Source organism: Silene latifolia, chromosome X, assembly GCF_048544455.1.
Source record: "Silene latifolia isolate original U9 population chromosome X, ASM4854445v1, whole genome shotgun sequence".
Lineage (NCBI taxonomy): Eukaryota > Viridiplantae > Streptophyta > Magnoliopsida > Caryophyllales > Caryophyllaceae > Silene > Silene latifolia.
The window spans coordinates 144,572,429-144,597,326 of NC_133537.1; the positions used below are offsets into that span (position 1 = coordinate 144,572,429).

Here is a 24,898-nt window from a genome sequence, read left to right on the forward strand (position 1 = left end):
AGATAGGAGAATTATGAGAATAGAAGTTAGCCCGAGGCCTCTATTTATACTATTTGGCCTTTTCTAATTTCGCTCAGGAAGTGACCAACTGGAGAGATAATGCAGCAAATGCTGCGCCCTTTCGAAGCACCATAGCTCATGCTGCGCCTCTTCCCCACCCTTATTCCCTGCTATTTCCGCGGGGATCTTTCCTATTCCGGTTTTAGCTATTCTTTCCTTACCAATTTTTTTTACTCCGATTCCATTGCGGAGTCCGATTCCAACACAGCTTTGCTTTTCAAGACAATATCGTCATTTCGCATTTCATCACAAGCACACTTACCCATCTTTGTTTTGCATATTCTTTGAGGTTTTATGTCCTTGGTAGGGAAGGAGTGCAAACCTTGCATTTTCATGGCAAAATGAGGCTAAATTGATTGAATTCAATGACCAAGCATCAAGGAGAGACAAGATTAGAAGGCCTTTGTACATACTATATTAGATGGGCAATGATGAGAAAAGATCCTTGCATCCCTGAGGAAATCCTCAAGGATTCTATGAAGAAAAAGGAAGAAAAGAAGAAGGAACGAAACTGTTTAACAATCCGTGCGGATTGCCCTGAAGACGCCCGTCCCTCACCCACAATCCGAGCGTCTTCCTCAGCTGGACGCCCGGGCAAAACCTCTACAAGACACCCGTCTTCCCTCTCTGGACACCCGTCCAGAAGCTCCCAAATCCGTCCGTCCCGTGCCAAAAACGCCCGGATTCCCATACACTACTTTCGTCTTCTAAAAGCTTGAAGGAAGGATGCACATCTTTTTCTAAGACCGGCGAAAAAGAGACTGGATTCTCCCTAGAGACCGGCGATTCCTCAAGGACTTAATCGTCATTTAAGCCCTTAGTAAACCCTAATTTATGTACCTAATCCCCACTATAAATACCCCATTAGTCTAATTAGAAGAGCATGTTCTTCTTAGCAATCTTTAATATAGTTAATATCAATCAAATCTCTCTTTAATCTTGTAAACAACATTTAATCAAGTTTTAATACAAGTTTATTTCCTTAATCTCTCTCTTGTTCATCCTTTATTTTGGGTAATTGAAGATTATTTGGGTTATTATTGGGAAATTGACAACCTTCCAATCAAGCATCAAGTACTTCTTTTATTCTTTGCTTTATTATTGGAGTCATTAGTAGGTATAATTTTCTTAATCCCTTTTTAATTATTGTTAATCACTTTCATTTATTCATCATGTTTTACTTTGTTGGTATGATTGACAACTTTGCTAGCATGTTCAACATGATAATGAGTGAGTAGTTTCCTTAGCCAGGGTTAATGGGTAATTAGGGGAAATCAACATGGGGAATGATTCATGCTTAAATTAATATGCTTTCATAGTTTATTTGCTTGCTTGTTGTGATCTAAACTTATGCACATGTTATGTTTGATGAAATGCGAGCCTATGAATCCTTGCATTTTTTACCCATCACCTATCTTTTCAATGAGACTTGTAAGACATAAACCAACTCGAGTCTCATTAGACCATGCATATAGTTGAGTAGGGAAGATTAAGTCGACTTGTAGGTGTTGTACAATCTAATCGATTCGGCTCCGGGACCCAAACATTCCTAGGATTGTAAGACATAAACCAACTCGATCCATCACAACAATAATTGCTTGCTTATAATTTGAGAATATGTTTGTATGATCAATTCCCATGAATCCCCTATGACCCCATGACACCCTAGTGCCTTTTATCAATTGTTTACACCCCTTTTAATTCATCTTGCTTGTTTACTTTTATTGCTATGTAGTTTAGTGATCTTCTACTTCAAACCCCAAATGTGACACCCTTAGACACCACTAGTTGCAATAGAAATCTCTTTTCAATTTCCGTCCCTTGGGATCCGACCTTTACTTACTTCTTTACTAATTGTAGAGTTGTTTGTGAAGTTATAAATTGTGTTTTGGTCAAGGTGCTCCTAACGACAAGTACTGAAAACTAAACCCCACGAGGGACCACGATAAAAAATGGCACCGTTGCCGGGGACGGTGTTAACTTGATTTAGATTTTCTTGAATTGTTATTAGTTGTGTCTTTCTTTGCTTGGGGAAGTAAAACTCCTCAAGGTTTATTCTAATTATTTTCGAGTTATTTGATATTTTGCATGTGTAGAAGATCACAAGGTAACATGTTACCCTTTGATCACGAAATTGAAATGACTTTGACAACCAATAAAAGACTTGCTAGGAGAACTTTGAGAGGTATCGGTGAGGTTGTAGATATTCAACCAAATACTATTGAGTTCATCAACCCTTTTGCAAGAGAAGGTGAGGAGAACCCAACACAAAATCCAACACAAAATCAACCCACAATGCCTAAGTTTTCATCACATTCCGTACCCACCGAGGAGAACCTACCCAATGGTACTCCCACACCACAACATCTAACCGGAAATTTTATTGCCAAATCCGCATTTATCCAATTAGTCGAAAGAAGCCAATTTGGGGGGATGCCTAGTGAAGACCCTCATTCTCATATTGAGACTTTTTGTGACTATTGTGATGCGATTTATCAAACCGGTGTAACTCAAGACCAAATTCGATGGGTCTTATTTCCTTTTTCTCTAATTGGCACCGCGAAACAATGGTTGAAAGGCCTTGATAAGGCTACTCTCGGAATTGATTCTTAGAAGAAGTTAGCTCTAGCTTTCTACAAAAAGTTCTATCCATCGGAAAAGACTAACATGCTAAGAGCTCAAATTACGGGCTTTAAGCAAAGGGATGAGGAATCTTTGTATGAAGCTTGGGAGCGATTCAAAGGAATTTGCCGCTCATGTCCTCATCATGGACTTAGCGAGTGGTTCTTGGTACAACAATTTTGGAACGGTCTTTATGAAGACTCAAGAAACATTCTCAACATGGGATCAAATGGAATGTTCACCGAAGTTTATGACAATCAAACTTGGAACAAAATTGAGGAAATGGCGGTCCATAACTCACAATATAGTAGACCTCGCAAGGCTACTAGAGGAGGAAAGCATGAAGTGGACTCCATTACTCAATTGGGTGCTCAACTTAGTGCTCACATTGATACCATCAATTTAAAGTTTGAAAAAGCTATGGCTAGACTTGAAGAAGCCTCAAAATCACCAAAGCATCATGTTAATGCCATGACGGCATCTTCATCAATCCCAAGTGGGGTATGTGAGAATTATGGAACTTTGGGACATGACCAAAGTGAATGTAGGGGAACAAATGAACAAGTGAATACTTTCCAAGCATACAAGAGTGGTACCCCTTATTCAAACTATTACAATGAAAACACCAAATTCCATCCAAATCTCTCATACAAAAGCCAAAATGTTCAAAACCCTCAACCAACATACACCCCACCTCCCATGAGAAACCAAAATCAAAGACCCTTTTACAACCAAAACCAAGGTTACCAAAATCAAACTCCATACAATCAACAAAATGACCAAGGTTTTGATGTTCAAAAAGCGGTCCTCCAAATGAAAAAGAATCAAAAAGAGTTTTTCACTCAAATGCCAAAAGACAGTCAAGCAAAGGAAATCACCATCAACAACATCCTAGCTCACACCAAAATGTTGGAAACCCAATTGACTCAACTAGCATCTTCAAGCTCACAAAGACAAAAGGGGCAATTACCACCTCAAAGTAATCCCCAAATAAATGAAACGGTTAGTGCCATTCACTTAAGGAGTGGTACAAGGTATGAAGCACCGAAGAAGCAAGTTGAGGATGAAGTTGTGGTAGCTAGTGACAAAGAAGAAATTGTGCAAAACTCCAAAGATGGAGAACCATCAAAAGAAGAAATTTCAAAGAAAAATGAAGACAAGGTCAAGGAGAAGGAGCCCATTGTGATTAGACTTCCCTTTCCAAGTCGTCAAGCCAAGCCCAAATTTGATGACCAACTTGGAAAATTTATGGAAATTGTGAAGAATTTGGAAGTCTCGATTCCTTTCACGGAATTAATCAATCACGTGCCGGCCTATGCAAAATACATAAAAGGCATCCTCACAAAGAAGAAGTCAATCCGGAAGCTTGAGACTATCGCCTTCACTAAGGTGAATAGTGCAATACTTCAAGGGAGTTCACCTCCAAAACTCAAAGATCCGGGAAGCTTCTCAATACCGTGTACTATTGGCGACACCACGATCAACAAAGCCTTATGTGATCTAGGGGCTAGTGTGAGTGTTACGCCGTACTCGGTGAGTAAAAGGTTAGGGATGAGAGAGCTTAAATGCACCAATATCACACTCCAAATGGCCGATAGATCGACGAAGACACCGTTAGGGATTTGGGAAGATGTTCCCGTAAGAGTTGGGAAATTTTTCATCCCAGTGGACTTTGTCATTGTTGACATGGAGGAAGATTCCAACATTCCAATCATTCTAGGAATACCTTTCTTACACACCGCGGGTGCGGTGATTGATGTGAAGCATGGAGAGCTCACTCTAGAAGTGGGAGATGAGAGCATAACTTTCATTCTTGACAAAACCATGAGAGCTCCCCGTTTGCATGAACCATGTTTTATGGTTGATCACTATAGCCGGAAGGATGATAAGAAGAAGTCGGAATTCCAATGGAAGAAGAAAATTGATGATGCTCCATTCAAAGAGCAAGTGAATTGTAACAAAGAGAGCTTGAAAAGCTCACCAAAGCCAAGCAATGAAGAAGATGGTCTCATTGGCCAAGACAAGAAAGTGGGAGAGTTGTCTCTATCAACTCAAGAGATCTTTAGTGATCAAGTAGATGAAGTTTGTGGTTTTTGGGACGATGAATTTGAAGGGATTTTCAATCCCTATATTGGTAATGCTATCGATCAAGACCGACATGAAGGACAACAAGGGCAAAGATCTATTGAAGATCTTTATCATGATAATGAACAAGCTTTTGACTACTTTTTCAAGGTGTTGAGCAACATCAACAACACCTTGGACATGCCCCCATGACATCTTACTAAGGATGAGAGTTTGGTGGAGTCCTCCCTAAACCACCATTTGTAAATATTTCTAACTCCCTAACTTGCATTTTAATTCTTACATTGCATTTTTGTCATTTTTGGATTTTTATGCTTTGATCAAGATAATTATCATTTTTGAGAGAAGTGAGGGAGGGACTAATGATTTAATTGATGTGTAGTGCTTTAGCTTAGTGTGGGGATAGGAATTGCCTAGGCTATTTATGCCTTAGTAGTACCCCTACAATGAAGAGCACGGGATTTGAAGAATGAAAAATGACAAGGGATATGCAAGTGCACGGATGGAACTGAATCCGGGTAAAACAGGGAGAATCCGAGCGTCTTCAAGAAGAATCCGCTCGTCTCCAGGAAATCCGAGCGTCTTTGCCAGAATCCGCCCGTCCACTTTAACTGAAAATTTAAAATTTTGGGACTGTCGAAGAATCCGAGCGTCCTGGTAGAGAAGACGTTCGTCTTCAGAAATCCGCCCGTCTTTGCAAGAAGACGCCCGTCTTTTTGCTAGTGTAAAACAAGAAAGCTTGCTGTCTCAGAATCCGCCCGTCTTCAGAGGAATCCGCTCGTCCCGCAGTCAAAGAATCCGAGTGTCCCAGCTGAAAGACCCCCGTCTTTAGGTGAGAATCCTGAACCCAAAATAGGCAGAATCCGAGCGTCCCGAAGGAAAGAAGCCCGTCTTCCCCTGCAGTTTCAAAATTTTCGGGTATTTTAAATACCCCTCCCACATTCATTCCTTCATTCATTCATTCAAAACACTACCCATAAACCCCAAAACTCAAAACCCTCATCCTCTCCATCACCAAAACAAGATTTCCTCAACCAAATTCAACAAAATCAAATCCAAACTTCCTTTTAACAACAATTAATCACTCATCTTCCAACAAAAATCAAACCAAGCACCAAAATCTTCAACCTTTGAGTCGATTTTTGAAATTACAGAGGAAAAGCCTTTCATCTCAAAATCGATTTGGGTATACTTGGAAATTGAAGATTTTCACTCTTTTCTTGGTATTTTCATCAATGGCAAGGACAAAAGGATCAACAAAGGCACCTAAGGCAAAGGCACTCTCAACAAGACAACAATGTCTTCAAGCAAAGAAAGCCTCATTGGCTATGGTGGTAGCTAGTTCAAACTTGGAAGTTCAACAACAAATTCCTCCCTTGGAAGCAACAACATCAACAACTCCGGAAATTGCTCAATTACCAAACTATCCGGAGGTAATTTTCAATTCTAAATCCCATAGGGATACATTTGCCAAGTATGCTAGGAAATCCTTTCTACCCACCAAATTTATATGTGAAGATGCCTTGAATAAATTGGGTGTCCTTGAACAAACAAAAGCCTTCTTTGAAGCCATGGGGTTGGGAAAATTGTTTGCTACAAGAGAATTGACATACCCCTCCTACCTTAGAATTCTTGAGTTCTTTGAAAGTAACTAAGGTAGAGACTAGAGAAAACATCGAGTTCCGCCTTGCCAATGTGAGTAGGCGCATCACCTTTGATGACTTGGGTAAAGCATTAGGTCTTAGTGATTCACCTAGTTATTACAAGAAGCCCGAAAAATATGACCCCGCTCCTCTTTGGGAGGCGATTTCCGGGAGGAAATTTGAGAACTATCATGCTAGTCGCGCTCTATTAGTCCACCATCCGGGCATTAGAGTGTGGCACAAGGTCATCGGGAATACTATCATTGCAAGAAAAGACACTAACCACTTTACCAAGCTCGATTGTGTTCTACTTGAGTCGGCCTTAAATATTGGAAGGGAATTCACCAAGCCTTACAATTCTCTAAGGCTTTTGGTGGAAAGATGGCTCAATGTTGATTGTGGAAAGCAAGGCACCGCTTTTATTGTAAATGGAGGTCTAGTCACTCTTTTGGCTAAGTACTTTGATCCGAATTTCAACAAGGATGGCAAGTATGTTGCGAAAAAGGGGGGTCATCTCATTGACATGGATGCCATGATTAACAAGTACAAGTGGGTCACTCATAACCCTCTTGACACCAAATATGGGTGGCTCACCAATGATGCTAGATGTTTTACGTTGCCTTCCAAGATATGCCGTTTGAGTGTTCATCGGACCAACTACCTTTTTCCCCTCTCAAAAGAAGCCGAATACATCATCCGTCAACAAAGGGGTGAAATTGAAATGCCCTCCTCCTCTATTGTCACACCACCCTATCCATTCAAGTATCAAGAGTTCAAACCCGAAGGTGTTGAAGCAAGCAATGACTACATGACTCTACTTATGCAAAAGATGCACAAACAAGCTTATAAGTATCGGAAAGATGCATACTTAGCCCAATATCCACCCCTCCTTCATTTAGCTAGGCAAGGACTACTTGATCCTTCATGTCCTTTGCCTAGTTGGGCGGATAGGGAAGTCTTTTTTCCAAGTGCATCTAGGGGTGAGATACCGGGTGACGATGAGGTTGTCGGTGATGAGGTTGTTGATGAAAGCATTGATGAAGAGGTAAATGAAGAAGAAGAGACTAATGAAGAAGAAGAAGATGATGAAGGAAGTGAGCAAGGAAGTGAAGAGGGAAGTGGTGATGAGTCCACTTCTATTGAGGAAGATGAGGACAATGATGATATGGTGGAAGACTAGTAAGCTTTGGAGGCTCCTACCCTCTTGAGGTTTGTCTACTTCTTTCCTTGTTTTATTTATTTTATCTTGATCATGGTTGGAGAGTCCTAGCAACATAGAGGACTAACACCTCGGCCCCATTGAGGTGTTCTTATTTTATTGTTCCCACTTTTGAAAATCCAAAATGACAATTTAGTTTCATGCATTGCATCTTGTGTGCATGAGCTACCCCCAACTTTAGGACATTAGAAATAATGTCTATCTCGGTTTGGGGAAGTACATGCATACGCAACGGGAGGTAATCTAAATTACGCTCTCCGTCATAAACAAAACCCATGCATCATGTAGTGTAGATTACTATAGCTTGCATTTAGTGTAGAATTCATGCATCATGTTTGCATAATTTCCCATCATTTTGGCCATTGAGGACAATGCCCATATTAGTGTGGGGATGGGGAATTCTAACTTAACTTTTATTCAAAAATCCAAAAAAATCAAAAAAAAAAAAAAAAAATTCGAAAAACCATAAAAATTTGAAAAATCTGAAAATCCAAAAAACAAGTTCATTTCCTTTGTAGTGTAGTCATGTATATATTGTTGTATATTTTGTGTTTGTTTTATCCTTGTTCACATTGATTGACTACGCCACATCCGAGAGATGAGGATATTGAAGACCGCATGGTATGATCTTTCTAATCTCCTTTTTCCTCTTTATGTTAATGACTATGAGGATTTATTTTGATTGATGCGGTATAACAATGTGAATCCAGGACTTGCATGTAGGTTATATGTCATATTACTTGGTAGAATCATTTGCATTAGGATGTTTATATGCTAGTTGCATCATGGCATGTAGTTGCATGTTAGAAAATTTTGTGAAACCGTCTACTTGGGAAGCTTGACAAGTGTATATAGGCCCTAGTAGATGCTTTTTCTTCTTAAGACTTTGCTTTTTAGAATACTTGTAAAACACCCTAGGATGTGTCATGCTAGTATCCTTTGACCCATGGATTAAGGTCTAGTCAAGAGTACCTTGTGGTGTGATAACTCCTTGGCTACCGTTTATTCCAAGGTGACCCTTGAAACCATGCATCCATCCATCATCCATGTTCTATGACATTTTTGTCATCAAAGGGAATGGGCACAAAAAGAAATCAATTTGAGTTCAATGAAATGAAAAGTGAAAGAATGTTTGCAAAAATTGCATCAAATGAAAAGAGGAGCAAAAATAGACTCCTAATGCTTCAAATATAAGGCACCCTCACTACATATGGGGTGACTTTGAAAATGTTCAAAAAGAAATGCAAAAAGTTGAAAAGTTGTCAAGTGATAGAAAGCCAAAAATCAAAAGAAATGGTAAGAAAGTATTCTCAAATGTTATATGCCACAAGAAATTGGGAGAAAACAAAAACAAAAGCAAACTCCCAAAGTGAAACTCAAATATCTAATGATCCCTTTATCCATCGTATCCATTTTTGTGCATGGTAGAGAGGGGACGACCCTTCTTCTTGTCTAGGCAAGTGGGGGAATTCCGCGATCCTCCAGTGTTTCTAGCACCATAGGGAGTCTACTCTTGACAAAAGCATTTAACGATTGAGGACAAAGGTACCCTAGCTTGACACAACTTGGAGGTGATTTATTGGTATCCTTCTAGGCTTAGTAGTTTGAAGAAATTGCATCTATGAAGGAGTGTGTACCCTTGAATTGCTTCCCTTGTAGATAATTTCCCCCACTTAGATGAGGAAAGTGGTTATTCTTTTGTAGATGCATCCATCACTTGATTTTGTGTGCTTATGTTTAGATGTGTCGCCATTTTGGCAAGACCCACCTTGCCTTGCAAGAAGGCATCCTACCTCATGGTTGTCTTGTTATTGTGAGTTGAAGGGGCGGAGTGAGACCCGCTAATTGTCTCATATCACTACTACAAATCCAGGCAACTAAAACGCCCCTTTAACAACGTTTATGCACGAAAATCACAATAGACGTTGTAGAATGTATGGCGCGATTTTTACTAAACTTAATTACAACGGGTATGGTTATATAACCGTTGTTATAAGTTTTAACAACGGGTTAAATTTGCACAACCGTTGTTAATAATTTGGCGCAAAATTGGCGCAAAGTTAGTGAAAAGTAATCACAACGGGTATTTTTAAACCCGTTGTTAATACTTATTTGACAACGGTTGTTGATTTACAACCGTTGTTAAAACTTATTTAACAACGGTTGTTGTTGAACAACCGTTGTCAATACTTTCAATACTATAAACCACACAAACACAAATCAGCTACAGCCACAAAACACATACATAATCTAACACAAACACAAACACAGACAAACACAAACACAAACACAGCAAACACACTTTCTCATCGTCTCTTTCTCTCTTTCTCATCGTCGCTTTATCATCTCGCCGTCCTTTGTTGGTTTCATTGTCTCTTACTTTCTCTAATTATCAGGTAAATCTCGCCATCCTTTGTTGGTTTCATCGTCTTTCATCGTCATTGTTTTCTTTTATTAATTATTTCATTTGCATGTATATATGATGGGTTTTTATCGATCATTATTATGTTATTATTCGCTTAATTAGCTCGTAAAACAAATTAAATAAAATAAAACAAAGAAGAAGCAAGATGATAAAGAGGAATGCATGATAAACTTAATTAATAATTCATTAATATATATATATATATATATATATATATATATATATATATATATAAATACATAAATTACAAAAAGAATTACATTTCTAAAAATGCAATTCTTATATTTTCATAGAGAGTCTTATTCTCTTCTATAATATCCCTCCTTTCCTCCTTAGCTATTTGGAGGTTTCGTTCAGCAGTTGCTATATCATCATATAGCTGCAACAACTGCTGCTCTGTCAAGCCATTTATTTTGGCGTCCTTGAGTGCGGCTTGAGCATCCACAAGATAGCTCCTAAAACTGTCCTCGATGTGGAGCAACCGGCGGATGAAGCTGTTGTTGTGCTCGGTCATAGTAAGAGTTTTAAAGATGTAATCGTTCATTTTGTTGATGAACTTTGGAGTTGTTAGTTTGAAAGATTAATTAGGAGTTGGAGATTGTTTTAGCAGTTAGGGTTTGAAGATAGTGAGATAATGGAATGGTGGTTGAGATAATGTATGTATTTATACTAAGTAATGTGTCCTTTGAGTTGTTTTTTAATTAATATAATATATGCATGTTTAGGAAGTTGTGCCACAATCATCATATCTGCCTGCTTCAAATCTAATGTAAACCCTTCTCATTCAATATATTGTCCATTCATATGCACAGTACAGGGATGGCAGTAATAATGCATGCATCGGAATTATAACGGGCCCCGTAATTATGCATGCATCTAGTAATATTTAATTTAATTTTTTTTTTATTTTGTAAAAACAAACAACAACGGTTATGTAGATACAACCCGTTGTCTTTAGTTATAACCATGGTTCCTTGTAAATTAACTGTTGTTATAACTTTCCCACCAAAATTGAGTCACACTTTCAACAACGGGTTTTGATACTTAAAACCGTTGTTAATAGTTTTAACAACGGGTTGCTTAAGAAAACCAACCGTTGTTAAAACCTTTTACAACGGACGCTTTAACAACGTCCGCTATTTTATATAACAACAGTTTTTACCCGTTGTTATAGCCTGTATCTGTAGTAGTGTATCGACTATGTTATTAGGTTAGTTTAAATAATGGTCCTAGTCTTTGTCACCTCTTTTCTCGGGACGAGCAAAGGTTCGGTTTGGGGATATTTGATGTGACCATAATTAGAGCATATTTAGTCCCCGAATTAGCCTTGTTCCCATGCTTTTTAGTGCATATTTGGGTCATTTATTGTTTTTAATTCTTTGTTTTGCATATTCTTTGAGGTTTTGTGTCCTTGGTAGGGAAGGAGTGCAAACCTTGCATTTTCATGGCAAAATGAGGCTAAATTGATTAAATTCAATGACCAAGCATCAAGGAGAGACAAGATTAGAAGGCCTTTGTACATACTATAGTAGATGGACAATGATGAGAAAAGATCCTTGCATCCCCGAGGAAATCCTCAAGGATTCTATGAAAAAAAAGGAAGAAAAGAAGAAGGAACGAAACTGTTTGACAATCCGTGCGGATTGCCCTGAAGACGCCCGTCCCTCACCCACAATCTGAGCGTCTTCCTCAGCTGGACACCCGTGCAAAACCTCCACAAGACGCCCGTCTTCTCCCTCTACACGCCCGTCCAGAAGCTTCCAAATCCGCCCGTCCTGTGCCAAAAACGCCCGGATTCCCAAACACTACTTTCGTCTTCTACAAGCTTCAAGGAAGGATGCACATGTTTTTCTAAGACCGGCAAAAAAGAGACCGGAGTCTCCCTAGAGACCGGCGATTCCTCAAGGACTTCATCGTCATTTAAGCCCTTAGTAAACCCTAATTTATGTACCCAATCCCCACTATAAATACCCCATTAGTCTAATTAGAAGAGCATGTTCTTTTTAGCAATCTTTAATATAGTTAATATCAATCAAATCTCTCTTTAATCTTGTAATCAACATTTAATCAAGTTTTAATACAAGTTTTATTTCCTTAATCTATCTCTTGTTCATCCTTTATTTTGGGTAATTGAAGATTATTTGGGTTATTATTGGGAGATTGACAACCTTCCAATCAAGCATCAAGTACTTCTTTTATTCTTTGCTTTATTGTTGGAATCATTAGTAGGTATAATTCTCTTAATCCCTTTTTAATTATTGTTAATCACTTCATTTATTCATCATGTTTTACTTTGTTGGTATGATTGACAACCTTGCTAGCAAAGTCCAAAGACTAAGTCAAGCTTGGAAGCATAGGATGCCAAATGATGCTCTAAACCGGAAGAATTAAGGGGCTTAATGACGCAACATTGGATTCCTCATGTAATTAATCAAGGAATTAAAGCAATAAATCGGAAATCCTACAACCCCGATCGGGTTTGGCCTGTCCCCAATCGGGGCGCCCTTGCCCATTGAATTTTATGTTTTTCCCCTATTTCACTATAAATAGGGGTCTTAATCCGTCATTAGGAGATATCTTTTACACTCTTTTACATCCTTCATAATACTCTAAGCAACACAATTCTCTTAGTTTTCATTAGTTCACATTTTGTTAAGCATTTCCTTTGTCATAAACAATTTACTTAAGCATTTGGTTCTTAATAATACAATCTTTCCATTCAAGTTTGTTGGGTTTCTATTGTGTTCTTCTACATTCGAGTTCTATTTCCTTGTTACGGTAATCTCAATTCTAGTTTATTTCATAGTTTTCATTCTTGTTATTTCATATTTTATATTATTGTTATTAGCATTCTCATATTGTTATTAGTCATTACATTTCATTATTAGTTATTATCACTATTGTTTATCTCTAGTAATTCCCTTTACACTTATGGTTCGTCAGTTTTGTTACTTGTCGTCAAAAGTTACCTAGACCAAAACAATATTTATAACTTCACAAACTACTCTACTATTAGTAAAGAGGTAATTAAAGGTTGGATCCCAAGGGACGGGTATTGATGTAGGATTTTCGAATGCAAATGGTCGTGTCTAAGGGTGTGACAATTTGGGTTGAGATAAGAGATCACTAAACTAAATAACAATGTAAATAAACAAGCAAGATGATTAAAATGAGATGTAAACAATTGATTAAAAGCACTAGGGTGTCATGAGTTCATAGGGGATACATGGGAATTGATCATACAAACATATTCTCAAATTATAAGCAAGCAATTATTGTTGTGATAGGAACGAGTTGGTTTATATCTTACAATCCTAGGAAGGTTTGGGTCCCGGAGCCGAATCGATTAGATTGTACAACACCTACAAGTCGACTTAATCCTCCCTACTCAACTATATGCATGGTCTAATGAGACTCGAGTTGGTTTATGTCATACAAGTCTAATTGAATAGGTAAGTGATGGGTAAAAAATGCAAGGATTCATAGGCTCGCATTTCATCAAACATAACATGTGCATAAGTTGAGTTCACAACAAGCAAGCAAATAAATTAAGTGAACATATTAGATTAAGCATGAATCATTCCCCATGTTGGTTTCCCCTAATTACCCATTAACCCTAGTTAAGAGACTACTCACTCATTATCAAGTTTAACATGCTAACAAGGTTGTCAATCATATTAACAAAGCAAAACATGATGAATGAATGGAAATGATTAACAATAATTAAAAAGGGATTAAGAGAATTATACCTAATGATGATTCCAAAATAAGAACCAAAGAATAATAGAAGTACTTGATGATTGATTAAAGGTTATCAATCTCCCAATAATACCCAAATAATCTTCAATTACCCAAAATAAATGATGAACAATAGAGAAATTAAGGAAATGAGATTTGTATTAATGCTTAATTAAGAGTTGATTACAAGATTAAGATGAGATTAGAATAGCATAAAAAGAGTATATGAAGGACATGCTAATCTAATTAGTACAATGAGGTATTTATACTAAGGATTAGGTACATAAATTAGGGTTACTAAGGGCTTAAATGACGATTAAGACCCTTAAGAAAACTTGAGGAAGTGCTCCTCTCGAAGGAGATGCGCATATCCGTTTTTGTGGTATTCATGGAATATGCTCGTCCCGAGCGGCTTGAGGGAGGGATGGCCTGCTGGAGAGGAATCTGAGCGGCTTGCTGAGGGCGATGCTCGGATTTAGAGGGGCCAGGACGAGCGGATTGGCCACAAGACGCTCGGATTGTAGCAGGCCAGGACGCTCGTCCCGTGCGCCCGGATCGTTAGCCACTCAGCTTCTCTTCTTTTCTTTCTCCAAAAATCTTCAAGGATTTTGCTGGCAATGCAACGATCTTCTCATCATTGCCCATTTACTTCATTATTTATATATGCCTTCTAGTCTTGTCTTCCCTTTGATGCTTGGTCATTAGATTCGATCAATTTAGCTCCATTTTGCCATGAAAATGCAAGGTTCTTACTCCTTTCCTACCAAGGGATCAAAACTTCAAAGAATATGCAAAACGAAAGACTAAAGATAGTTAATGACCCAATTATGCACTAAAAAACATAGGATAGAGGCTAATTCAGGGACTAAATATGCTCTAAAATGAGTCACATCAATTTCTTATCATAAGTCATTTCACTAATCATTTGTTATCATATTAGTTGTTTTATTTATGTTATCATCATTTAGTGTTATTCTAGTTCTTATAATTTCTTTTAGTTATAATTCCATTGTTATCATGTTTATCATTTCATATATTGTTATTAGTTTAATTTCCATCATGAGTGAGTAGTTTAATATGTCTAGGGATTAGGGAAGCCATGCATAATTAGTGTTTGTAAATGTTAAATTAGGATGATGTAATATTGCTTAATAGTTTCTATCACATGCTTGATTTATTTGATAATCTTTGATAATTGATCACTATCTTCGATTAATTTGTTAATTCACATTTATAAGTCGAGAGGCACGAAAATGAATTGGACTAAGCATGTTTTAGTAGACCGACCTAGCCATAGCGAGAGCTCGTTAGGACCCGTTCTGTGGTTGACAATAAAGCGAGAGGTGGTTGTCATAAGACCTGAACAATTGACAATATTATCTAATCCTAGTTTAACATAATCATCTATTTAATTGCATTTGTGACCCGTCTCGCCTAGACTCTTTTATCATATAATATTTACAACGTTTTATTTGCAATTTATCAAACCAGACCAACCAACGAATTGAATCGACGTAGATAGAATTCTATTTATAGCATTTCATAACACAATTCCCGTCTCCTTCTGTTCGACCCCTACCTTACTACATTAATTTTTTAGCCATGTTTAGGGTATCTTTGATTAGGTTGTGATAGCCTATCAAATTTTGGCGTCGTTGCCCGGGAGCATGATTTTATTGCGTTTAGAATTATTGATTTTTATCTTGTTTTGTTTTGTCTTGAGGAACACTTGTTCCTTGAGACCGTTAGTTACACGTTTCTTGTAGATTGTTGACTTATGCCCAGGTCCCCTCGTATCGGAGAATTGATTCGCTTTGATCCGGAGCCCGAGAGAATGTTCCATCATCGACTCAATTATTTCAAGGAGCTTGACGCATCTTCTAGTCCCGGCGGTTTGGGTCGTATTCGTACAAATTTCCCAATCCGTGACGAGGAAGAAGGTTCTAGTTCATCATCTCCACCGTCACCACCATCTCCAATAAAAAAGATGGTGAAGTTGTCTGATCATTCCAAGCCCACCGCGGCCATGCTCGAAAGGGTGTCACTACTATCCAAATAGGATCCACGGATTTCGAGATCAAACCGGCTTTCATTGGCCTTGTGGAGAGAAGACAATTTGGGGGAAGTCCTTTGGAGGATCCTAATTTGCATGTTGAAAACTTTTGTGACTATTGCTCCATGATTAGGCAAACGGGAGTCACACAAGCTCAAATGAGGGAGATATTTTTCCCTTTTTAATTGAAGGACAGGGCTAAGCTATGGATCAATAACGCCTTGATAGAGAATCTATGGGAATTACCAATTGGCAGACTTTGACTTTTGCTTTTTTCTAAAAGTATTTTCCACCGGAGAAAACTCAAACCTTGAGGAGCCGAATCACGGGATTCCGTCAACAAGCTCTAGAAAGGTTGTGTGAAGCTTGGGAGAGATACAAGGAATTGCAAAGACAATGCCCACATCTTGGGTTCGATCCTTGGTTTCTTGCTATAACATTCTACAAAGGATGTTGTGCCAAGTCTCGAAGAGTTCTTGATTCCGCCAACAATGGGCGGTTTGATCAAATTGACACCGATATTGCTCGTGCCACGATTGAATCCATGGCGATTCATGATGCCCAATTTGTCATTTCCCGGAGTGCACCAATCAAAGGTAAAAAGGAAGCTTCCAATCCTTTCGTATTGAAGGCTCAAATCTTATTGCTCCAAGAAAAATTGGAGGCTCAAAAGCCGGCTTCCTCTCTTCAACAAGTCAATGCCATGTTTTCTACAAGACAAATTGTTGTTTGTGAAGGTTGTGAAGGTGCGGGACATTTCACCGCCCTATGTCAAGCCACTATTGAGGAGGTAAATGATTTTCAAAGTTTTAGACAAAGTTCATTTCCATCGGGTACTTTTTCTAATACATATAATCCAAACATAGAGTTTCACCCGAATTCGTCTTATAAAAGCAACAATTTGCTCAACCCTCAATCACAAAACACTTTTGTGCCTCATCCTCAACCACAACAACAAAATGCCTATGTTCCAGCACAACAAAGGTTCAATTATCCAACGGGCTATCAAAATAAAAATCAAAGCCGAAACCAAAATAAAAGGCCACCTTAACAAAATTTTCAACAAAATTTCCAACCAAACCAAGATTCACCACCTTGAAATGCCCAACAAAACAACTAAGGGGGGAGCAAACTTGAAGCCTTGGTGATGAAAATGGCTAAGACCCAAATAGAAATGTTGGTTCAAATGCAAAAGAGTAACCGAGCTCACAATGCCGCAATCAAAATGCTAGATAATCAAATTGCTCAATTAGCCTCATCTAGCTCTCAAAGAAAAACGAGTCAATTACCACCCAAGGTGAGCAACCACATGACACCGTCATTGCTATTACCTTAAGAAGTGGTACGAAATATGATGAGCCACCCATGCCCAAAGAAAATGAGGAGGTACTTGTTAAATTGGAGGTTTCTCCAAATGCTAAGAAAGGTGAAGCTATTCCAAAGAAAGTGGATGAACCAATTGTTGTCAAGAAAGTCAAAGATGTGGAGGATGCTCCTCCCAAGAAAGATGTTGAAGTAAAAGTGCCGGAAAAAGTCAAAGTGCCTTTCCCTGATAGATTGGCAAAGCATCAAAAGGAAACTCAATTCGGTAAGTTCATGGAAGTCGTGAAGAATCTCCAGGTAACCATTCCTTTTACCGAATTAATTACTCAAATTCCATCTTACACTAAATTCATGAAAGACATTTTAACTAAGAAGAGGACTTTTGGTGATGTTTAAACTATAGCATTCACCGCCGAGTGTAGTTCTCTTTTGCAAAACAAGTCCCCTCTAATGTAAAAGATACCGGTAGCTTTTCCATTCCATGCACCATAGGCACATATACAATTGATAAACCTTTATGTGATTTAGGTGCTAGTGTGAGTGTAATGCCATATTGAATTTGTGATAAGCTAAACATGGGAGTCTTAAAATGTACTAGTGTCACATTGCAAATGGCGGATCATTCTATAAAACGCCCTTAGGGAGTTTTGGTAGATGTTCCCATGAAAGTTGGTTAGTTTTTCATTCCGGTTGATTTCATTGTTCTTGACATTGGCGAACATGCCCAAATCCCAATCATGTTGGGAAGACCCTTTTTATATACCGCGAGTGCGGTAATTGATGTCAAGAATGGTAAGTTGACCTTGGAAGTGGGTGACGATAAGGTCACATATAATTTGAATAATGCCAAAAAGAGTCCAATAATAGAAGAGTCTTGTTATTCTATTGACGTTTTGGATATTGTTGATGTTGTCATAGAAGACTCTATACCTCGATCTTTGGCTAAAGATCCTTTGGAGAAACTCTTGCTATTGGAATCATTTGCAGGTGATGATGAGATTGGAAGTGAGGAGATTGATGCTTTGGAGCTTGAATTGGATGGAGAAGAACTATCATTGGAGGAAAGCTCACAATTTCTAGGTTTGCTTTCTGCACATCAAGACCTTGAGGTACGAAAACCCGAACTTAAGCCCCTCCCCTCTAATTTCAAATATGCTTTTCTAGATGATAAAGTGATGTGTCCGGTAATTGTTAGTGCTCATTTGAGTGAAATTCAATTGTCTTCACTGCTTCATGTTTTAAAATCTCACAAGAAAGCCATTGGATATAAACTTGATGATTTAAAGGGCATAAGCCCCGAATTTTGCATGCGTATATATTATCTTGAGGAAGATCATAAACCATGTGTCCAAGGTCAAAGACGACTAAATACTAACATGCAGGAAGTGGTAATTAGTCATATTGTCTCGAAAAGAGGAATTAAAGTGGACCGTGCTAAGATCCAAGTTATTGAACCACTACCCCCACCGGTAAATATCAAAAGTGTAAGGAGTTTCTTAGGCCATGCGGGATTCTACCGCCGTTTTATCAAGAATTTTTCTAAAATTGCCAAACCACCTTACGGAGCTTCTTCTAAAAGATTCTCATTTTGTTTTTACTAATGATTGTCTTGAGTCTTTTAATAGGATCAAGAAGGCTTTAATATCCGCACCTATCATCCAATCATCGGATTGGAACTTGCCATTTGAGCTCATGTGTGATGCAAGTGACAATGCGGTAGGTGTCGTGCTAGGACAAAGAAAGGACAAGGTTCTCCATGATATCTACTATGCTAACAAAACCTTGAATGCGGCACAAATCAACTATGCCACTACAGAGAAAGAGCTACCTGTCATTCTCTAATTCTTAGAAACATTCCGCTCTTACATGATCGGCTCCAAAGTTGTTGTTCACACCGATCATGCCGCTCTAAAGCTTATCCTAACCAAGCAAGAGGTTAAGACAGGGTTGATAAGATGGATCTTGCTTTTTCAAGAATTTGATCTCGAGATTAAAGATAAGAAGGGGGCCGAAAATATTGTGGCCGATCACTCTTCCCGGTTGAAGTATAATGATGGAGGTATTGATATACCTATTAATGATTCTTTCGCCGATGATGCCCTAATGATGTTGGAAGCCCGTACTCCTTGGTATGCCGACATAGCCAACTATCTAGTTGGAAAGGAATTGCCACCCGGCCTTTTATATCAACAAAAGAAGAAGTTCTTACATGATGCCAAGTTCTTCCTTTGGGACGATCCTTATCTATTCAAACATTGCTCCGACGGGCTATTCCGGAGATGTGTCCCACAATTGGATGTGAAAGGGGTGCTAGAAGGATGTCATTCTTCTCCTTATGGTGGTCATAATGGACCATCCAAGACCGTTTCAAAGGTGTTGCAATCCGGCTTCTATTGGCCTACTATGTTCCAAGATGCCAAAAATTTCGTGATGGCATGTAATGCTTGCCAAGGACGGGTTCTATTCCAAGGAGGCACGAGATGCCTTTAACTGGTATCTTAGAAGTGGAGGTATTCGATGTGTGGGGAATTGATTATCAAGGACCGTTTCTTTCATCCAAAGGGAATTGGTATATTTTAGTTGTCGTTGATTATGTCTCTAAATGGGTAGAGGCAATTGCTACTCCCACTAATGATGCCCGAGCCGTAATCAACTTGTTCAAGAAGATCATATTTCCGAGAATTGGGGTGCCAAGAGCGGTCATTAGTGATCATGGTACTCACTTTGGTGTGAAACAACTTGATGCATTGCTATAAAAGTATGGGGTTTCCCATAGACGAGGCTTGGCTTACCATCCACAAACAAGTGGCCATGTAGAGGTCTCTAATCTTGAGATCAAGTCCATTCTTGAGAAAGTTGTTGCCAAGTCGAGGAAGGATTGGAGTATGAAGCTTGATGATACCTTGTGTACCTACCGTACCGCATATAAGACACCTATTGGTACCTCACTGTATAAGTTGGTCTATGAAAAGGCTTGCCATCTACCCATTGAGATGGAACACTGATAAGACGGTATTCGTACATGTTTTTGGGTCAATTAAGTGGAAGTATAAGCATCAAAAGCGGCCTTCTAGCACGTCATTTGCTACATTTATCGACCGGTTCATCAATTGGTTATTTCGTACTGTACTCGGTTTTTATCAAGTAATCCCACCGTGATTGTCAAGATGAGTTCCGAGTATAAGAGACGTGACGGGAAAATGACTCAAGCTGGTGATAATAGCCAAGTGAAATGAAGTTTGCAAAGAGAAGAATTAGAGAAGATAAAGAAGCTAGGAGAACCGCCTAAGGTAGAAGGCGAGCAGCCAGGCGAGCCGCCATTGCCGAGGAGAGCTTCCGAATAAAACAATTGAATCAGAACCAGGAGGAGAGCGGTAGGAGAGTAGCCCACCCCTTGGGCGAGACGCCCAGGTGCTGAAGTCGGGTTTTGGCTTTTCCGTGTTTCGTTACTTTGTTTTAATAAAAGACCTATTTGTTTTACTTAGTTTTTATCATTCATATTATCATTCATAAATTGTAATTTGGGAAGAACTCTTAGAACCCTAATTGCTTTTACTTAGAAAATTATGAGGAACTAATCATCCCTTTCTTGGATCAACAATTGAAGCTATCGACTAATTAATTGTGAGATTGTTCTTTGTTTCTTTATTTCTCAAGTATTGTTTATGTCCCTTGCTCTAATTTTATGATTATTATTTATTTTGCTGATCTGATCAATTAATGATTGCTTTCATTAATCTATTGCATGTTTAGAAATGGAATTCGTAATTATTCAATTAATCTAGACTAACGTAGCAAACTTTATCCTAATAATTTGTATGCGTTTCATCGTATTAGGACGAAGTAGAGACTAAACATATAATTCGAATCGTCAAACGCGTGTGTTAAAGATCATTATCTTTATTGCTTCCTTGGATTGTTAATGCTGTTGTTGTATTAAATATAGACGCTTGACTTAGATTATTCTGTAACACCCACGAATTTGTGGAGTTTGGTTGTATTTGACCCATAACCTTGGTTTAGGGGTTGTGATTTTAGAAGGACTTAGGTAGTGTGATGAGACATACTTAGTGATTCTTATACCTAGTTCCTTGATAAAGTGAGTTTAATTGATTGGTGGATTCTGTGTGTTAAGTGCGAGTTGCCTATAATACTAAGGTTATAGAACTTGGCTTTGTTGTTTATGTTTGAGGTTTTAAAGCTTAGTAGGTTGAGCGTTGTTACCTTAGGAGTAAACATGGAGTAATGTTTATGATTTGAGTTTGGAAAGAGATACCTTTAGGATGTTGATAGCTATACATAGATTGTTGTTGCCTTTTGACGTTTGTCGGGTATGAGTATAGCCTTGTTAATAGTTTTGACCTTGTTTTGTAGAAGTCGTTGTGAATGTTTAGTGATTGGGAATTGTTGAATCACATGTGTGGTGAAGTACTTTGTTTCATAGATTAGCTTAGATGTAAAGTAGCGTAAGTTATCTTGAGGAATCCTTGAAGGTAATGTGGTTGTAAGATTGATTTTATTAGGAAGTTTTAGGAACCGTTTAAAATGATGTTGTTATTTGAGTTTTGAGCATACGACGTTTCCTTGTTGTCTAATTTCCCTTTTTCTTTGATCATAAGCTATACCGTTCATACCTCTGTTCCTCACTTCGTCGTGCTCCTTCTTTATATTTGATGATGGTAACCTATAAAACTCTATCTTTGACATCGTTGTTGGCCTTACCTCGACTCTCGCCCCTTGTTAATGACTCTTATATCTTTCCTTCCAACTTAGCATTTGTATCTCCCCCTTTTATAATACCCTTTTGAAGGCACTTACCTTTTTCCTTTGTGAGATGTTCACCTTGGTCGAGTATTGTTTTGAGGAAAGCGTTTTGTTTTGAACCCCAACCCCTGTGATGAGCGGTTAACTTCTTGGAAAGTGAGTTGGCGTACTTGAGTATTTTAGAGTTTAGATGCTTAATTTGAAATAAGTGTGATTTAACTAAACAATCGATTGCGTAAAGTTTGAGTTATATGTGAGACTAGAGCTTTGAAGTTGTGGTTGACGTTATGGAACATACATGGATTTGAGAGTATAATTGGGAGAGAACTACCTTGTGAGTAATTCCCTATCTTCTAAAATAATAGGCTAGCAAACTAAGTTTTCCCAACAAAATTACATCTTTTTAAATAAGAAAATTATTGACATTTAAGTGTGTTAACTATATAAGAAATTGGTAATTATAATGTATTTTGGTATATTTTATCTTTCCATTAAAGTTTCCGTTTTCATCAAAATAAATCTTATTATCAAGTTGTATAATTTTTAATTACCTCTAAATTATAATATTTTGATTATAATACAAATAATATGAATGAAATCTTATTGCTAAAACTTTTGTTGATACCATTATTGGGAAATGACTTTACTCATACTACTTGTAAACAAAACTATAAACCGTTTATATTATGAAGGACTTTCATGAGCATAAGCCGCCTTAATTGAGTACCTTAGAGCCTCTTCTAGCGACTTAGAGGAGTTGTTGGATTATTAGTCACTGTAAGTGAGTAAATTTGAATACTACTCAAGGTATGAGATCACAGTGAGACTAAGTTGCGTTATTGGAGAGTCTTAGCGCTTGTTTTGGAAGTCATAAGAGGTAATGGTATAGTTGACACCAATTGTTAAGTGGTGAATATGGTTTCACCTTGTGGTATTAGAGTATAGAGATATGAAGTGATGATGAAGTGTTGTTACAACTAAAGCCTTGAATTCTTGAGAGCTTGATGGTAAATAATGTCCTAAGATGTGGACTTTGAAAGAAACACTTTGGGGAATGTTGATAACCATAAATAGTTTGAGTATAAGACTTGAAATTTTTTGAATTGGTTCCTAGGAGTTTTGAGTTGAGAGAAATTTAGTATAGAGAAGTCTTTAATTATCCTGTGGTTTCGAAACTTTGAAGTTGTTGGAGTATTTGAGGTAATGAAATGATGTTTCAATTAGGTGTAATTTTGCCTTTGGGAATCCGTTGTGGGAGAAATAATAGAGAGACTTGTTGACTTGACAATTTTGGATAAGGGTGCAACTTTTTCTAAAGTGTTTGTGGCAATTCTAAGCTCCATAATTTTCTTCTCTGCCTTGACTGTAAGCCTTACCGTTCGTGCCCCCTCTTACGCTTTTCTCTGTGCTTCTCCTTTGGACTTGAAGCTAGTGACTCATGAAACTCAATACCCTTTATCCTCCTCGTTGACTTTTTCCTCAGTTTCCTACCCGTAGAAGTTCGACTTAGTCTTTTGGTCTGTTGGGTTTGAACCCCGTTATCATACTTAATGATTATGATGCCTAACTTGTTTTCCATCTTGTGCAACTTCAACCCATTTTAAGTTACCCGTTTGAAATTCTCTGTCTAAATCTCACATTACTATTGAAAAACTTTACTCATTTTAAGGGTTTGGAAACAAAAGTTCGCTTTTAATTTGTCACGTCTTTAGAAACTTTGAAGTGGATTATCTTTTTAATTTATTTTAACGTTTGATCGGATGTTAGGACTTGTTGTTAGAGACGTCTAATAACGGGTTCTACGCATATCGACGTACCATTTTGTCTTTTACCTTGTCTTCGATTTGGAATGATGATGTTCTTGAATGCGCAAACTCTCCCGTTCCTTTGATGAGAAACATGGGCTTTTATAAAATTCTTTATGAGACCTTTTTAAGAAACACTAAATTTTTAGGGCATAAAATCTTGTAAATGTTTTGGATGGTCGACTTTGAAATATTTGACTACAACTTTGCGGTCTTACTTTTTCAACTTTCAAGTTTCGAGGACGAAACTTTTTAAAAGGTGGGATGATTGTAACACCCACGAATTTTCCGTGTTGGCATTTATAATTTAATTAGCCATTTTATTATTTTAATTGTATTTTAAAACCGTTTTTATAAAAATACGGCTTTACATGTAAAATAATATTAATGTTGATAAAAAAAATATACGTCTTAAGTTTGTAGTAGGTCCGGGTTGTATTTTAGGGTAAAATCGACTTAAAATGATAGTTTGACCCTAAGATAACTTTGGGCCTTCATCCTACTCTTTTCCCTCCACCCATATAAGAGCTTAAACCCTATATTCTCCCTCCACCATTCATTTTTCAGCAACAAACACACAACTACAACACCATTGTTACACAACTTCCACCTCCTTCACTAAAATGGCCATAAAACCTTCGTTTCTTATCGGTTTTCAACGATTTTCGCGCCTATCTCTTCCTCTCCCCGCCCTCCCTCTTCCTAGGTAAGAAAGATCGTGACTTTCCCTCACCCTTGCTGCTGGACATGACTTTTGTGCCACGATTTTCGAGGTCTTACTTGGGAACTCGGTTCTTGGGCTTTCTTTTGGGCAACCGGCATGGTTTTGAGTCGGAATCTTGCATTTTGATGAAATAATGAGGTAACGGTGATGGGTTACTCGGTATTATATCATTTGTATGTTTATATGTTATGTTTTGTTGTTATAAGCTAGTAATTGTGATTCTTATGAAATTATATGTGTAGTTGTTTAAGATGGATGTATACAAGGTTTTACTTGCTTAAATTGAGTAAAGATGGTATCTTTGGCTTTCTTATGAGACGGGTAATTAGATGTGGTTGTTGTTATATGTTACTAGTATCATTACTTGCTTAAAGTTTCAGTTTTGAGACGGTTCCATTTAGCTTGCTAATGTTGCATTTTTTAGACTATTTTGGGTG

The 24,898-nt window shown here is 37.9% G+C and overlaps 2 non-coding genes across 2 annotated transcripts; both read right to left on the minus strand.

Moving 5' to 3' along the window:
- Positions 1 to 2,727: 2,727 nt before the first annotated feature.
- LOC141626082 (small nucleolar RNA R71) lies at positions 2,728 to 2,834 on the minus strand. The gene has a single exon (XR_012535809.1). It is a non-coding gene; the product is annotated as a small nucleolar RNA R71 (small nucleolar RNA).
- A 13,317-nt stretch (positions 2,835 to 16,151) lies between these two features.
- On the minus strand, positions 16,152 to 16,259 carry LOC141624496 (small nucleolar RNA R71). The gene has a single exon (XR_012534302.1). It is a non-coding gene; the product is annotated as a small nucleolar RNA R71 (small nucleolar RNA).
- Between the last annotated feature and the right edge of the window lie 8,639 nt (positions 16,260 to 24,898).